This window comes from Tiliqua scincoides, chromosome 2, assembly GCF_035046505.1.
Source record: "Tiliqua scincoides isolate rTilSci1 chromosome 2, rTilSci1.hap2, whole genome shotgun sequence".
In the NCBI taxonomy this organism is placed as follows: Eukaryota; Metazoa; Chordata; class Lepidosauria; order Squamata; family Scincidae; genus Tiliqua; species Tiliqua scincoides.
The window spans coordinates 268,235,912-268,252,119 of record NC_089822.1 but is presented as its reverse complement, the minus strand read 5'-3'; the positions used below and the strand labels follow the sequence as shown (position 1 = coordinate 268,252,119).

General features: G+C 47.6%; 2 pseudogenes; one reads left to right on the top strand and one right to left on the bottom strand.

Moving 5' to 3' along the window:
* LOC136640317 (zinc finger protein 721-like) overlaps positions 1–16,208 on the top strand; it is a 165,958-nt pseudogene that overhangs the window by 2,473 nt on the left and 147,277 nt on the right.
* LOC136640315 (zinc finger protein 850-like) overlaps positions 1–16,208 on the bottom strand; it is a 105,381-nt pseudogene that overhangs the window by 44,218 nt on the left and 44,955 nt on the right.

Below are 16,208 nucleotides of genomic sequence, written 5' to 3'. Positions count from 1 at the left end.
TCCTCCACAGAAACAACGCCCACTACCTCTATCCCAAGACTAGGTCAGGTTGCAACAGGCCAAGCAGCCATAATTGTGATTCTTCTGCACAACAGCTCATTGAGAGTCGATCTCTGAGCAGAGTATGATCCTATGCATCCTTTCAAGGGGGTCTGTCAGTCAGTGCCATGGCATCCAGTGGTGTTTACTTCTGAGTACACATCTCTTGATGCTTTAGGGATGCCACTTCCCTTTTGTATTTGTATTGGCAACCTTCAGTCTCGAAAGACTATGGTATCGCGCTCTGAAAGGTGGTTCTGGCACAGCGTCTAGTGTGGCTGAAAAGGCCAATCCGGGAGTGACAATCCCTTCCACACCGGGAACAAGTGCAGTCTGTCCCTGGTCTGTCTCCCTGGCTATGGGCCTTCCTTCTTTGCCTCTTTGCCTCAGACTGTTGGCCAAGTGTCTCTTCAAACTGGGAAAGGCCATGCTGCACAGCCTGCCTCCAAGCGGGCCGCTCAGAGGCCAGGGTTTCCCACTTGTTGAGGTCCATCGCTAAGGCCTTCAGATCCCTCTTGCAGATGTCCTTGTATCGCAGCTGTGGTCTACCTGTAGGGCGCTTTCCTTGCACGAGTTCTCCATAGAGGAGATCCTTTGGGATCCGGCCATCATCCATTCTCACGACATGACCAAGCCAACGCAGGCGTCTCTGTTTCAGCAGTGAATACATGCTAGGGATTCCAGCACGTTCCAGGACTGTGTTGTTTGGAACTTTGTCCTGCCAGGTGATGCCGAGGATGCGTCAGAGGCAGCGCATGTGGAAAGCGCTCAGTTTCCTCTCCTGTTGTGAGCAAAGAGTCCATGACTCGCTGCAGTACAGAAGTGTACTCAGGACGCAAGCTCTGTAGACCTGGATCTTGGTATGTTCCGTCAGCTTCTTGTTGCACCAGACTCTCTTTGTGAGTCTGGAAAACGTGGTAGCTGCTTTACCGATGCGCTTGTTTAGCTCGGTATCGAGAGAATGAGTGTCGGAGATCGTTGAGCCAAGGTACACAAAGTCATGGACAACCTCCAGTTCATGCTCAGAGATTGTAATGCAGGGAGGTGAGTCCACATCCTGAACCATGACCTGTGTTTTCTTCAGGCTGATTGTCAGTCCAAAATCTTGGCAGGCCTTGCTAAAACGATCCATGCCACTTCCCTATTACACTAAGAACATAAGAAGAGCCTCGCTGGATCAGGCCCAGGGCCCATCTAGTCCGGCTTCCTGCATCTCACAGCGGCCCACCAGATGCCTCAGGGAGCACACAAGATACTTGCATCTTGTTGGCACTCCCCTGCATCTGGCATTCTGTTTGCCCTCACAACTCCCAACAAAGACATGCGTGTCTCTGCTCAGAAACAAGTCTCATTAGTGTTGGTGAGGCTTACCACCAGGAAAGTGTGGATAGGAATGGGCTATTAATTCCTTGGTCGGGGGGGGGGCCGTTCGTGCATTGGTATCTGCCCGAGGTCTTCTGCCATGAAGACAGATGCCAAGAACTCATTTAATTTCTCTGCCATCTCCAAGTCTCCTTTATCTCCCCTTTCCCTCCCTCCCCATCCAGAGGGCCAACTGATACTCTGGCAGGTGTCCTGCTTCTAACATATTTGAAGAAGATTTGAATATTCCCCTTAATGCTGCTGGCCGTGTGTTCCTCATAGTCTTTCTTGGACTCCCGTATCACCTTCTTAAATTTTTTTTCCACACTTTATGTTCCTTTTAATTCTTCTCATTAGGGCAGGACTTCCATTGACACAAGGGCTTCCTTGCCCTTTACGGCCTCTCTAAGTTGGCTGGTTAGCCATGTGGGCACCTCCTGGACTGAGTGGAGCCTTTCTTCCTTTGCGGTATACACTGCTCCTGGGCCTCTATTTCTGATGTTTTAAGCAGCCTCCATGCACTCTGGAGGAATTCGACTCTCTTTACCTTTCCTTTCAACTTCTTCCTAATCAGCCTCTTCATTTGAGGGAAATCCGCCCTTCAGAAGTCAAGGGTTTTTGTGACTGATTTCCTTGGTACTCTTCCCCCAACATGCATGTCGAAACGGATTGCAGCATGGTAACTGTTTGCCAATAATTCAGAAACATTTACATCTCTAACCAAGTCCTGAGTACCGCATAATATTAAATCCAGAGTCACCTGTCCACTGGTGGGCTCCATGACTAGCTGCTCTAAGGCACAGTCATTTAGCCTGTCAAGAAATTTGGTCTTCCTTTTGTGACCAGAACATGAATTGACCCAGTGGAAATCAGGAAATTAAGTCCCCCATGATTACAACACTGTCCCTCCTTGATAGCGCCCTGATCTGTTTACTCATTTCAAGGTCCCCTTCTGGTTTCTGGCCTGGAGGACAATTACACGCCCCCAGTATTACCCCACTTGGGCCTGCTAGTTTAACCCACAGAAATTCTATGGTGGAGGCAGTTCCACCTTCCATCTCAGCTCTGCTAGATTCTACCTCTTCTTTGACATAAATGGCCACCCCTCCTCAACACGTCCACTGCTAATCAGGATTCTCTCTCCAATCCAGGAAATGGTGGACAAGCCAATGAGGATCTGAGGGAGTCTTGTGGGATTTCATCTGATATTACCATGCTTGAAGTAGAGGAAGAGACTTTTAGAAAGCAAGATGGATCAGGGAGGGAGGAGGGAAGACAGACCCCTGCCTGGAGGAGAAAACTTGTTGTTTGTCTCCGTAAACTCCCGATCGAAGAGGAACATTCCAAAGTAAGGAGAAGTGATATGTGTCCTTCGCATGAGGAAACTACCAGCACAAGCACACATCTTACTTTCCATGAAAGGAGCCACACAAGGGAGAGAACTGCGAATCAGGAAAGATCAAGGAAGCAGGAGGGAAACCAGACACAGAAAGGGAGAAATAAATCTGGTGCTTGTCAGGGTGGCAATTTGAACATCCTCCCAGTTAATACAGAGAAAGAAACTGAAAAGAGGAAGGAAAAATGCCCTCAGTGTGGAAAGACCTTCAACAGTAAATCACACGTTACAATACATCAAAGAACCCACACTGGAGAGAAGCCATATAAATGCTTGGAGTGTGGTATGAGCTTCATTTTGAGTTCACACCTGACTGTGCATCGAAGAACCCACACAGGGGAGAAGCCATATAAATGCTTGGAGTGTGGAATGAGCTTCAGTGTGAGCTCTAGCCTGACTGTGCATCGAAGATCCCACACAGGTGAGAAGCCATATAAATGCTTGGAGTGTGGAATGAGCTTCAGTGTGAGCTCAAGCCTGACTGTGCATCAAAGAACCCACACAGGGGAGAAGCCATATAAATGCTTGGAATGTGGCAAGTGTTTTAGTCAGCAAGCAATCCTCACTAAACATCAAAGAATCCACACAGGTGAGAAACCATATAAATGCTTGGAATGTGGAAAGTGTTTTAGTCGGCAAACAAGCCTCACTAATCATCAAAGAATCCACACAGGTGAAAAACCATATCAATGCTTGGAGTGTGGATTGAGCTTCAGTGTGAGCTCATACCTGACTGTGCATCGAAGAACCCACACAGGGGAGAAGCCATATAAATGCTTGGAGTGTGGAATGAGCTTAAGTCAAAGGTCACACCTGGCTGTGCATCAAAGAACACACACAGGTGTGAAACCATATACATGCTTGGAGTGTGGAAAGTGTTTTAGAAAGCAAACAAACCTCACTTATCATAAAAGAATCCACACAGGTGAGAAACCATATAAATGCTTGGAGTGTGGAAAGAGCTTCATTCAAAGGTCACAACTGGCTGTGCATCAAAGAATCCACACAGGTGAGCAACCATATAGATGCTTGGAGTGTGGAAAGTGTTTTAATCAGCAAGCACAGTACACTACCCATCAAAGAATCCACACAGGTGAGAAACCATATCAATGCTTGGAGTGTGGAATGAACTTCAGTGCGAGCTCCAGCCTGACTGTGCATCGAAGAACCCACACAGGGGAGAAGCCATATACATGCTTGGAGTGTGGAAAGTGTTTTACACAGCAAACAAGCCTCACCTATCATCAAAGAATCCACACAGGTGAGAAACCATATCAATGCTTGGAGTGTGGAAAGGGCTTCAGTCAAAAATCAAACCTGGCTGTGCATCGAAGAACCCACACAAGGGAGAAACCATATAGATGCTTGGAGTGTCGAAAGTGTTTTAATCATCAAGCAAGCCTCACCTATCATCAAAGAATCCACACAGGTGAGAAACCATATCAATGCTTGGAGTGTGGAATGAGCTTCAGAATAAGCTCAAGCCTGACTGTGCATCGAAGAACCCACACAGGTGAGAAACCATAAAAATGTTTGGAGTGTGGAAAGAGCTTTAGTGCAAGTTGGGTCCTCACTTATCATCTAAGAATCCACAAAGGTGAGAAACCATATAATTGCTTGGAGTGTGGAAAGAGCTTTAGTCAAAGGTCACACCTGGCTGTGCATCAAAGAACCCACATTGGTGATAAACCATATAGATGCTTGGAGTGTGGAAAGTGTTTTAGTCAGCAAGCAAGCCTCACTAAACATGAAAGAACCCACACAGGTGAGAAACCATATAGATGCTTGGAGTGTGGAAAGAGCTTCAGTACAAATAGTCGCCTCACTAAGCATGAAAGAATCCACACAGGTGAAAAACCATATTAATGTTTGGAGTGTGGAATGAGCTTCAGTGTGAACTCAAGCCTGACTTCGCAGCAAAGAACCCACAAAGGGGAGAAGCCATATAAATGCTTGGAGTGTAGAAAGAGTTTCTGCTGGAGCTCAGATCTGACTTCGCACCTAAAACCCACACGGGAGAAACTGCTTGGAAATAGTGTCGCCAGAGGTGGGGTGGCTCACCATGTAAGCGGTTCCTGAGGAGATAAATGCCCAGCCGGGGGGGGGGGCTGTTCCCAGGAGAATCCAGCCGTCCATTGGCATTGCCAATTTGCCATCGTCCATTGCCGTCATTGGCATGAAGAATTCTCACTCAATTCAAGCTGAGGGCCCCAAGCAGGGAAGGGCTTTGGAAGACTTAAGTAAGTGTTATTCTGCTGTGTGTGCATTGACTGGTTAATTGGTTGCCTGATTTGGTTTTCTGCCCGCGAGAAGAGGGGGGGGAGGCTTCCCCTTCCCCTTGTTTATTGACGTGAGAAGAAGCCTTGGAGGAGATTTGCTAAGCCTGCTATGGGTATATGAGAATATAATTACAATTCCATAACTCTAAATTTCGGTCCACTGTCCCTGGATATAGTTTCTGTTTTGGCGCCTTCATTGCTTTGCGTTGGAGTTTCATTTTTTTGCTGGATGTTTTGCATTTCTTTGGATGTGTTAATGAACAGAATGTGACTGGCATGGCCACAGGAATGTCAACAGTAGAAATAAGCATAGCGCATTAGGAACATCTAGTGCAGGGGTGTCCAAACTTTGGCAGGAGGGCCACATCATCTCTCTGGCACTGTGTTGGGGGGGGCGGGAATTAATTTACATTTCAAACTTGAATAAATTTACATCCATGAATATATTAGAGATGGAACTTATAAGACTGAATGAAGGTCTTGCAATAGCTCCAGGCCTATAAAAGGCCTTGCACAAAGCAAGGCCAGCCTTTCCTTTGCTGCCACTGCTGCATCACAGACGTGAAACAGCAAATAGTGGAGGGAGGTCTCCTCCCACAGGTCACGCGAGAGGTCAAACAGTTGCCCTCATGCTGAGTGCAGTTGCGTTGGTCCAACATGGACTCCAGCAAGTCCCCAGAGGGCCAGAGGCTCATTGGAGACTGGGGGATCCCCGTGGGCCAGATTGGGAGTCCCAGAGGGCTGCAAGTGGCCCCTGGGCCGGGGTTTGGGCACCTCTGATCTAGTGGATTGAAAAGAACACTTCAAGAACAGGATTTGTGTTCATAAGTAAAGCAAGGAGGACAATACGTTGAGAACACCTAGTGGTCTTAATGAACATTGCAAGAAAAAGGTTTCACTTGGCTTTATAATTTTCTTTTGTTGCTTTTTATGGGTGAATAGTTGGTTTGTTGTCGATGTTTGTTGTTTGCTGCTTATGTTGTAAGCTTTGAGGAGAGCATGTTTGCTTCTGCAATATCCCCAGGCAATCAGGCCACCTCTGAGATCCCATTGCAATGTTCTGCACCCATGCAGGAGCCGCTGAAACCCTCCTGGGGAAGAAGTAAGGGATTAATTGCAGTCCCTGAGTTTCCCACCCCCCACTTGGGGTTGTGTGTGAATCATCTTATTGGCTTGCTCTATTGTACTTCACACTGGCTTTTTACTAGTTGTGTTCTTGCAGCCCTGCTATTTGTCTTTTGCTTATTATAATATGGATTCATTAAATTAAATTCATGTATATGTGTTCCTAGAGGCTTTTGATGCTACATTAACCACGGGGGGGGGGGGGGATAATCTTAAGCTTGAGAAATTATCTTTGAGTATTTTCTTGATCCTTACTAGTAATGCATTAAATTCTGAAAGCGTCAGGGGAGAGAATAAATCCCTTAGATAGAACAGGTGCTTTGATGCTGCTAATTCTTGCCTTATTTCCAGTGGTCTTCCTTCACCTCACCCTCTTTCAATAGTCAAAAGTGGAGATAACTGCACTAAATTGCGAGGTCAGAGCATGCTGAATTTCATAGTGATATGTGCAGAACTTGGGCTCAGTTGGCTGCTGTAACTTGGCCTGATAGGATCGTAGCCTGTGCTTTTCATGAGCCAATAGATAGCTTGTCTGAGCTTGTTTGAGCCAATAGGCTCACTTGCTGAGTACCTTGTAACAAGCTCTTAAGAGTTAGGAGGGGCTGAGGCAGGAGATTTTAGTGTCCTGTGCAAAAGAAGGCGGCGGTACCATTGGAGGAGAGGTAGAGGGTTGCCGTGTGCAGAGCCACTGAGGCTATAAAAGGGGCTGCAGCAGCACAGAGAGCTCAGACACCACCAGGGAAGAGCTGCCGAGAGGAGCCTTAAGATCGATCTGCAGGATGAGAGACCACCAGGGAAGAGCTGTGAGGAGCTTTGGGGAGCATCTGCAGAGAAGGAACTGGAAGCAAGCTGCAGAGACCTCCAGGAAGAGAAGCTGCGAGGAGCAAGCTGGGAGAGACCAGCCACAGAGGAGCTGAAACCTGAACTCTGAGGGAGAGCTCAGGACGGAGCTGTTGGAGGGAGCCCTGAGAGAGCCTCTTGCTGGAGCTGAGAACCAGAGGGGAACCTCCAGCCCTTGAGGGGAACCTCTAGTCAAGCCTCCAGCCCTTGGCCTGCCTCAAGTCCTGCTGCCTGCCTGAGGTCCTGTCTCAATTGGGGGAATTCGAAACAAGGTCTTTCCATTGACTGGTTCAGGTTCCATTCCTCCTAATAAAAAGCCTGAAACTTGGCTTCGTGTCAGTGGTCTCTTTTGATCCGGAACAGCAATAGCAATAGATTGGTGGGAGCCCAGCAGTGAGAAGGGGATGGGACAACTGGCAGGAGCAAGAATGTGAAAGGAGAGGCCAGTGACATTAGGAGGAAGGGCCCAGCCAAGGGGAGGGAGGAATTGGGCAAAGTTCCAAAGGAAAGGAGAGGCATGCCCAGAGTGGGGGCCTGGTTTCCACAGACCCTTGAGATCCAGGTCCATGGGCACCTTTCTGTCTGCATAGGTGCTACTTTATCACCTTCCATTGAGTTGTAAATTCCGTTGGCTGTTGTTACATCCTTGCAGCTAGGAACTGCAAGCCTCTTCATTGTTACTGGTTTACTTTGGTTCAGGTGCCACATACTACTAGGCATAAACTGTACATATTCATGACAGGGTTCCATCTGCAGCCCTCCCGAGATGTACCCCTGTGACAAGGGAAAGTTCTGCCCTGAGGTTGAGGGGAATGTGTGACCCCTTCCCACCTTGAGCTCCAAGGCCGCTTTTGGGGAAGAAGAACCCACCCTGCAGAGCACAGAGGAAATGGTGGGCCTCATCACCTGCATACTGTCAGGGCTTCCCCCAGAGGCTGGTGGTTGATGGGGCCTGGGGAAGATGCAGCGTCACAACCAGGCCTTCCCTGTTGGTTCTGGGCTTCCCAGAGGCAGTGCGGGGATGGGAACGGACACCGCAGGGTTGAAGATGATAGATTAGGCTTTAGGATGGAAGAGGAAACTTTTCCTTTGTGTGAGAACTCCATCCTGGAGTTAACTTGGATCCTGTGGGGCTGAGCTGTCTGTGTCCAAGGAGAGAGAGAGAGCGATCCTCCTAGCTGCTCAAGCCTGGTGTAGAGTCTTTCATGGCCATTGCTCTGGCCTGGTAATGCAAGGTGGCCTCCTTGCCTGGTGTGGCTGGTTCCCTCTTTTCGTCTCTGTGGGATCTGAGAAGCTGAATCCCTGCCTGCCATCTCTTCATTCCCAGTTCAGGTCCTCCGTGGGTCTGCTTCCTCCTGGCACAATGTGAGGAAACCTGGAGCTTGGCTGCTGGTGTGTCCAGCAATCCTGGAACTGAAGGGCTGTGAAGAGGAGCTCCTGCATTCCCTGCTGCAGCTAAAGAGACCCAGACCAAGCCCTTTTGTGATGATTCTTGAACAGTGGGGCAGAAGGAGTGAGGCTAAGGGCTGGGGCTGCAGCAGAGCGAGGCAAGAGCAGGGCTCCTCCTAGTTACACTCTCCCCAGGCATTTCCTCTGTTGCAGGGTAGAGTGTCTGGCCTTACACTTCCTCATCAGTTTGCAAAGAGGGATCCATCCTTGATTTGCTTCCCCCCCAATAGCCAGGTAGCTCCCAGCTCCTATTTCCCCCTTTTTATTACCTCCCAGGCCCATCTTCCCTCTCCTGGTCCACAGGGCAAAAGCCCAATCCCTCTTTAGTTACCTAACCACCTTTGCTCCCTGTTAATTGCTCTCTCAATCTGAGAAGCCCACAGACCATACAACAGGCCACTTTGCCCTTCAAAGCCTTGGCTTCCCAGCCAAAGTCAAAGATTGTTTATTGTATTAGCTAACAGCCATCACAATAAGATAGAACATGTAAATCCAAAAATACATCAAAGATACAAACAATGATAAAATGATAAAATTAGGTCAAAATCAAGCACAAAAGGCACCTACACCCATCATATTAAGGAATCTCCTTTACAATCTACCACTATTTCCCCCAGGTAGTTGGCACGAATAGTTCTGGCAGCTTTGGCAAACAGCGCCACACTATAGGTGACCAATGGGTCATAATCGGAAAGTAACCAATACAATTTTGTAAGTGTGTTCTCCCCTTGAAGGGTAGACAAAATAGGCAATGTACAATATCTTCAATCTGTGGCTTCCCAGCCAGAGTCCCCACTTGGACTGCAACAGGGTGCCAGGCCCAACTTGTGGGCATCAGGGAAGCATAAGGCCAAGTCACTGGAAGCCAGTCCCATTTACCACCAGGTTTCCCCTTCCGTGATTCCAATAATTCACCCAGATGAAGCTGTAATAGGCAGGGTTTATCAAAGGATTGAAGTAACATCAGACAGGCACTTCACTTAGGCATAGATGTAGGCATTTAAAGAGAGCATGTAATACACACCCAAATTAAAAGAATAAGAACTAACCCCTGACAGTAATCACCAAAGTCTCACATCAGTAAATCCCAGTCCATCAGCTGGCCCTGCCGCGATGAGGGTCCATACAGCTTGGAACAGAGTGGTCAAAGCTCAGGCCCTACAGGCCAGAGAAGAACTAAGACAAGGAAAGTTCCTAACAGGTGACTCTTCTTAGTAACTTGGGCTCAACAGCCAATTAGAGATCAGAACCACTGGAAGGTTCTAGAAGTGTACATGTGGTCAGGCAACTCAGACATGGAGGGTCACCCCTCCCAACCTGAAAACCTGCAGCTGGAGCAGATTCCCACTCAAGGTGTCCTTGGCCAATCAAGCCACTCTGGGAACAGCTCTCTTAGAGAGGAGGGCCAGCTGCTCCCTCATCCCTCCGAGAAGCTGGCTCCTAATTCATAACATTCTCACAGCTGTGTCTGGCTAGCATTTAACATGGCTTCAAGCAGAGGCCTATATTTTGTTGTTGCCCAGTTTATGCCTTTCCCATGACAGTGCACAGCTTGGGAGTCCTATACTCTCAGTTCTCCCTGGAAAGTCAGGTGGTAGCAGTCACTAGAAGTGTGTTCACCCAACTTAAGCAGGTGCGCCACCTGAAAACATGCTTCAACTGTTTGGACTTAGCTCTGGTGACCCATGCTTTAGAAACTTCAAGACTGGGCTACTGTAATGCGCTCTATGTGTGGCTACCTGCTAAAACAGTTTGGACACTGCAATGAGTGCAGAATGCAGCGGCCCGAGTGGTTACGAGGGCCAGATGTTATGACTCAGCTGGACCACTGCTCCAGCAGCTACACTGGCTGCCCAGATGCTTCCGGTCCCCATTCAAGGTGCTCGTTCTAACCTTTAAGGTCCTCCATGACCTGGGTCCAAGCCACCTGAGAGACCGCCTCCCATTCCAGCCCACTCTCAGGTCAGCTGAAGGGGTCTTCTACAAGTGCCCCCTTTGCCTCAAGTGTGAGTGGTGGCGGCACCACAGCTGTGGAATGCCCTCCTGGGAGGACTGAGAACTGCTCCCCTGCTCAAGGGTTTTCATGAGAGTTCCAATCATACCTGTTTCGTCTGGCATTTGGCTGCTGAGCGGATATTGCCCTCCGTGCCTCTGCCATACTTTGATGACCTCCCTAGACTTATCTGTTCCCCACTGGCTCAATGAGTTCCTTTTTCTTTCTCCCTTAAGCTGCTCTGTTTTGATATTTTTTCTCCCCATGTAATGTTAATGTTTTTGCCTTGCTTGATGTTTTTACTTGTTGTGATACTCTAGACTATAAAGCTCTGTAAGCCGCTTTGGGCGTTTGCTTAGGCATGAGAAAGGCGGGATATAAATTGCTTAAAATAAAGAAGAAATGCTATCGGAAAGCACTGGACTGTTCATTCTTGTTCACACTTCCTGCTTTGTCAGTGACTTGAGGCTCACCAAAAGCCTTGGGCAGATGGAGAGGCACTGTTTGGAGAGGGGGAGATGGGCGGATAAAGAGGCACTGTTTGGCCAGAGATTTGCTGCACCCCTGAAAAGCCAGATGTGAGAATTCCTGGCCAGGTGATTGAGCAGCCACGAGAAGGTCTCCTTCTCCTCCTGAGTCCATGGAGGCTTGATGCTGCCTTTGGACACCAGCAGCTTGGACCAAACCTGAACTCTCTTGGCTGCCTAGAACTGGAGCCCCTAAAGTTAGCATACGGGAGTCTGGTGGAAGAGAAGAGGAGAGGAGACCCCTGCTGCTTGGGCAAGAGGCACTTTTCAAGGGGGGCTCCTCTTTTATTTAGTGGGATGTGGAAGTAAATATCCCTTTTCTCCCCAGCGCAAGGTCTTTATATTGACTGTTCGTTGTTGTTTCTTCTGCATCCTTTTGAGATTAGGAGCCATTTTGGGACAGGGAGCCATTTGGTTATTTGCGTTTGTAAACTTTGTGAAGGTTTTCTGCTAAAAGACAAGATACAAATTTTGTTCATCATCCAGTGGTGTACAAATGGGGGGCTGTAGGCTCTGGGTGCCACCCTCAGGGGTGCGACCACTTTTGACCATAATCCCTAAAATCGTGATTTGTAGGAATAATAAAATCATCGTGTTATATACCATTTGATGTGTAATTTACGCCAGAATGCAATGGGGAAAAAAACACAGTGAAAAATATTTTCTTCTGTCTGTCCTAACTCTCCCATCAACTTTCATGGATGTGCCCTGGTTGTGGTGTTGTGAGAGGGAAAAGAGCGTCTCTCTATCTACTCTGTCCATCCCCTGCGTGATTTTGTATGTCTCAATCATGTCCCCCCTCAGGCGCCTCTTTTCTAGGCTGAAGAGGCCCAAATGCTGTAGCCTTTCCTCATTGGGGAGGTGCCCCAGTCCAGGAATCATTTTGGTTGCTTTCTTCTGTACCTTTTCCTTTTTCTTGCAGCTCTTCATAATCTAATTTTCCACCCCTCTTCTCTTCTCATTATAAGTCTTCCATTTCAAAGTATTTCAGACTAATGTTTTCTATCCCTTGCAATCTACCCTTCAAATCTGCACTCATTATTCTCTCTCTCATGCAGAAAATCGTATGAAGAATTGGAAACCAATTATTTCCAGTTCTTCATACAATTTTCTGTTGATTTCTCTTTAAGAAGTCATCCATTCCTGCAAAGTCCATAACTTTAGTCCATCTTCTTCTGTTGACAGAATGTCTGCAGTTGACAGAATGTCTGCAGTTTATGCGTCACGTATTCCAGCCGCACTTAGCATATATAAAAATTAATCTTTTTTCCGCATAATCATCTATCACGCCCAGCAAAAAGACTTTGGGTTTCATTTACACATTTGTTCTTTGAATCTGCTCATGTGCCTGTATCCAATGCTTCTTTGCTTAGCACATGTCCACCACATATGATAAAAAGATCCCTCCTGCTTTTTACATTTCCAACACTTATTTGGCATTTTTTCGTACATCTTCGCTAACTCGCTTGGTGCCACATACCATCTATAAACCATCTTGTATATATTTTCCTCAGTGTTAACATTTAGAATAAATCACATATGTTTTATCCACAATTTCTCCCATTTTTCCATTTAAAGCTCATAACCCACTTTTTTATCCCATAGAACAGCGTTTCTCTAGCTGTGCGGCGGGACCCCCTAGGTGGTTCACAAGCCAGTTCCAGGTGGGTCATGTAACACGAGCTTAACCCACTATTGAAAAGGCAGAACTGAAAATACTGGGGACAGAGCTGCTGGGCAGGGCGGGCTCCCAGTGGGAGAGAGACAGGATGCTTTGCCCTGAGCGGGTGGGAAGAGGGGACGCTGGAAAGGGGAGGGCTCTGTGGTTGGAGAAAGAGTTGTGTTCTGCTTTGACTTCTGAGCTGGATTGTTCGCATTCTGAGCTATGCAAAACAACAACATAGGTGTGCTGTTTAATGGGAACTGTCTTAGATTTGCAGCCTAAATTGATGTGAGCAGACCAGTCAGAGACCAGCATCTCACTGGTGACATCAGCCACAGGCAATGGGTAACCCCTTCAGGAAACCCCACGTTGCCCTGGAGATAAAAGGACAGACAAATCATGCAAAATCCCTCCAACGGCAGCACCTGCTCCTGGTGAAACCACAATTAATGGGCAACCTGCCCAGTCCCATCCCCCATCCGCAGTGTTCATTAAGAGTGGCTCACTCTGCAGGCCTGGAATGCCCCCAAACAGGATTCTTTGCTTGTCACAGGTGATTTCTTTACCTAGACATTTCTATCCTGCCATTCCAGGCCCTGAATTGTAAGCCAGGATGTGGCAGGAGGGGCCTTGATGTCTAGGCCCGGTGTGGAATGTAAACGCTGGAACTGCAGCACTGTGTATGTATGTGTGTACGTAATCAGTTGCACCTGTGTTAGATGGGAGCCAGGTGACCTGAGGTGATGTGCGCCAAGTCACGTAGGCAATGGAGGAGCGGTGCAATGCACTACTGGACAGCCAATCAGAGATGGGTGACAATGTGACAGAGATGTGACAATGAGGTATATATGGGGGCGAGAACAGACACCAAACGTGGTTTGTTGTGGTGGAGTTCTGCGTGTTGCGCTGCTGGTTTGTGTACTGACTCGGACTGCCTTATCGTGACTGTGACCTGCTGTATCCCTGACTTCTGGACCATTCGACTGACTGCTCTTCTACCTGCTCCATTTCCCAATATCTGCTTCTGAATCCAACAGGACTGTGTCTGTGTCTTTGGCTCTGTTTGGGACCTGTTGCTTCCTATGCTACCTCTCCACGCTCCCGTGCCCCTCTGCTATCGGGAAGGCAAGGGTCATCCTCCCCTGCCATCCTGACACACCGGAAAGAACATCAGTCGGCCACGCTCATCTTTGTCACTGTGAGGCACAGCAGAGATCTGGCCTCTGGCCTGGATGCCTTTAAAAGGGGACTGCACAAGTTTCTGGAAGAAAAATCCATTACAGGTTACAAGACATGATGTGTATGTGCAACCTCCTGATTTCAGAAATGGGCTATGTCAGAGGCAGGGGAGGGCACCAGGATGCAGGTCTCTTGTTATCTGGTGTGCTCCCTGGGGCATTTGGTGGGCCGCTGTGAGATAGAAGAAGGTGGCCTGAGCCAGCGGGGCTGTTTTTATGTTCTTAGGGATGCTCAGGGTGCAGGTTCCAGCCCCACATGCCCCACTTCTGTAGCGCAATCCTGACAGTGAGAAACAGGAAGAAGAGCAGCTCGTGCCTCTCCAGCCCACTCACCAACAGGGGAAAGGACACACTAATATGGAGAGGCCACAGTCCTGCAATTCCCCTCCATGACTACCCTGTGTGGAGGCTGTGGGTCTGGACCCAGCAGAGCCCCCTCCTCTTCTGCGAAGCACACAGCTTCCTCCTCCGAGGACCCTGGAAGGAGAAAACACAGCATGTGTCCTCACAAATAACGTCCCAGCTTCCAGCAGAAGATCCTCCTGCTCTGCTGCCTTCAGTCTGAAAAGAGGCATTCGGGTGGAGCCAGTGGATAGTGCCCTGCAGCAGCTGGCTGCCTGTGAGGTGTTTGGCCACCTCAGTCCCCTTGGTTGCCTGCATCCCTCCTTCCCTCTTTTCTTTCTTTCTTTAGCAGGACAGAAGCCACCCCATACAAAGCACCGAGTGCTGAAGGGGAATGTCAGTCCTCCCCCAGGCAGCTGGAATGGCAGCTCCAGAGCAGTCCTGACTCTGCGGCCAGAGTTCAGACATGCACACGTTTGCAGAAGCCTCTGCAAGGTCCCTCCGGCACCAGTCCAGAAGTCACAACGGGGAAGGAAGGCTGCAACGCCACCAGCCAGGAGGGGCAGCTGGGCCACGGGGTCAAGGGGGAGAGGGCTTGCGAGGCCTGCCAGAAGGAAGAGGCACCCAAGCAGTTGCTGGCACGTTCTCTCCTCTCCTGGATCTGCCCCTTACCTGAGCAGGCTGTGGAGTTGCTGATCCTGCTTCAAGCAAGAGGAGACTGTCTGGGACGTGGCCCCCATGCACAGCCTGCCAGGGAGACTGTTGCAAGGTCATTGCTTAATTGTTTTGTCCGCAGCAAATTTCAAACAAGCTCAGCGTGAGCTTGAAGAGCAAAGTTGAAAATAAACTCAAAAATAGACTCGGTAAGCAAGCTTGGTGAAAATGAGCAAACATTTATTCATTGCCAGCAATGGGCTTCTCTCGGTGGTTCAAAATGGGGAACACAGAGAGCTGTGGTCTCTCAGTGTCCCAGAGAAAAAAGCAAACTTCCCATAGGTATACATTGTTTAAATAGTATTCTGGCCTCTTTGTCTCTAAATCTCACACTCTCATTCGCTAGAAATTAATTAGCTAGTTTTACAGACATTTGGTTGGCTAGGTTGAGCTGACCAATAAGAAAAATAGAAATTTGCATAAAACATGTCCAAAGGCGGCACTGTTCACCCAATTATTACTGTCTTTGCTTGTCTCTGCTTATTCTTCTATTGGCCTGACCTTGACCATCTCTTTAACATTCTTAGTACCAGGCTTCATAGGGGCTATGTGCCAGCATTGTTTAAACTAAGTTTTCTCTTATATGTGTACTTTAGGAGATGTTAGCAAGGTATAGTAGTAAACATATATTTATTCTGTACAGGGAAACTAACTTTTAAATAAAGGTTTCCTTTTTAGAACTCTTTTCCTATTTATTTTAATTAAACTTAACTTTTTCTGTCAGCTTTTAGAAGCTTCATTAATGTTTTGCTGACCAGTGGATTTTCAAGAATGTTGGCCAATTAAACAACTTCATAGACAATTTATCACCTCATTATGCAGGTGTTTCTCTTATCTTAGAGACACAATGTTAGTTAGCTGGACTTGATTTACAAGTGTCCTCATTAGTGAGACTAGATTAATGGCTGCTTAGCTCAAACTTTCTTAAAATGATCTGAGTTATGTCTCTTTCGTGGTACTAAGAGATAAGTTCTTTAAATTATCTCATTTCCTGGCCCGGTGCATCAAACTTCTCATTATTTTCAAATCTTCTTATGAGTTATGTTTCAGTTAAAACATCAAACAAGACTTTGAATCTTACAGAATTGGAATGTACTCCAACTAACTTTTATTCTTACAATTACCTATTAAATTCACTTAAAATACCATACTTGTACTTTAAAGAATAGCTTCAGTAATTATTAAAGCTATTTTCCTGGTTTAATTATGTCCAAATTGCTCCTTTTGTCCAGTTTGACTTT